This window comes from Cebus imitator, unplaced genomic scaffold (assembly GCF_001604975.1).
Source record: "Cebus imitator isolate Cc_AM_T3 unplaced genomic scaffold, Cebus_imitator-1.0 Scaffold223, whole genome shotgun sequence".
NCBI lineage: Eukaryota > Metazoa > Chordata > Mammalia > Primates > Cebidae > Cebus > Cebus imitator.
In genome coordinates this window covers 1,739,024-1,740,671 of record NW_016107538.1, presented here as the reverse complement: position 1 = coordinate 1,740,671, position 1,648 = coordinate 1,739,024, and the positions used below count along the sequence as shown (strand labels likewise).

The window sequence follows — 1,648 nt, the reverse complement described above, 5'->3', positions numbered from 1 at the left end:
TCCTGCCTCAGCCTCCTGAGTAGCTGGGATTACAGGCACGCGCCACCATGCCCAGCTAATTTTTTGTAGTTTTAGTAGAGACGGGGTTTCACCATGTTGACCAGGATGGTCTCGATCTGTTGACCTCGTGATCCACCCGCCTCGGCCTCCCAAAGTGCTGGGATTACAGGCTTGAGCCACCGCGCCCGGCTTGACTGATATTTTTAATAAATTTATTGATTTGTTTACTATCTTCTCTCTCCCCCAATTTTTTTTTTTTTAAAAGAGACAGGGTTTCACCTTGTTGGCCAGGCTGGTCTCGAACTCCTGACCTAAAGCAGTCCACCTGCCTCGGCTTCCCAAAGTGCTGGGATTACAGCCATGAGCCACCGCGTCCGGCCCGCCAGAATTTTTTATTACCAGTAAGAGTAAACCATTTTACATATTTATTGAGAATTTGAGTCCAAGCACTTTTCTTCTAAATTTATGCTCTGTTAAGGATATTAATTGCAAATAGTTGCAAGTAATAGCACCATTTTTTCTTAGCTTTTAGGTTTGTTGGAGTTTTTTGTTGTTGTTCCGATTCACTGCAACTTCCACTTCCCAAGTTCAATCAATTCTCCTACCTCAGCCTCCCAAGTAGCTGGGACTGGGTGCTGGCGCCTGTGCACCAGGTGCTGGTCTAATTTTGTATTTTTAGTAGAGCTGAGGTTTTGCCATTTTGGCCAGGCTGGTCTCAAACTCCCGACAAGTGACTGCCCACTTTGGCCTGCCAAAGTGCTGGGATTACAGGTGTAAGCCACCACACCTGGCTAGCTTTTAGCTGTATTTGTATTAACATTACAACTATAGAAGCCAAATTATAAGCAAGTTTGTTACAAGATCTTCAGTGGACTTTTTGGCCGGGCACGGTGGCTCACGCCTGTAATCCCAGCACTTTGGGAGGCCGAGGCGGGCGGATCATGAGGTCAAGAGATCGAGAGCATCCTGGCCAACATAGTGAAACCCCGTCTCTACTACAAATACAAAAAAAAATTAGCTGGGCGCGGTGGCGCGGACTTGTAGTCCCAGCTATTCGGGAGGCTGAGGCAGGAGAATTGCTTGAACCAAGGAGGCGGAGGTTGTGGTGAGCCGAGATTGCGCCATTGCACTCCAGCCTGGTGCCTGGTGACTGAGTGAGACTCTGTCTCAAAAAAAAAAAAAAGAAAAAGATCTTCAACAAGAACCCCCTAGATTTGCAAAATGCTATACATACTATACGTACAGCTCTTTAATAAACTTATCCTTATGTTTAATAAGTTCATAAAAATTTAGGACCAGAATTGAAAATTTTTTCAAATAAACAATATAGACTGGGCAAGCGAGGTGGTTCTCACCTGTAATCCCAACACTTTGGGAGACCGAGGCGGGTGGATCATGAAGTTAAGATATTGAGACCATCCTGGCCAACATGGTGAAACCCCGTCTCTACTAAAAAATAGAAAAATTACCTGGGCATGGGATTGTGTGCCTGTAGTCGCAGCTACTCAGGAAGCGGAGGCAGGAGAATCTCTTGAACCGAGAGGTGAAGGATACAGTGAGCAGAGATCGTGCCCCTGCACTCCAGCCTGGGTGACAAAGCAAGACTGCATCTCAAAAATATATATATATGTGTACATATATATATATA

General features: G+C 45.4%; 1 protein-coding gene across 2 annotated transcripts in view; it reads left to right on the top strand.

Annotated features, from left to right (window-relative positions):
- PIGL (phosphatidylinositol glycan anchor biosynthesis class L) overlaps positions 1-1,648 on the top strand; it is a 102,857-nt gene that overhangs the window by 2,468 nt on the left and 98,741 nt on the right. The gene's annotated exons all lie outside the window — the stretch shown is intronic.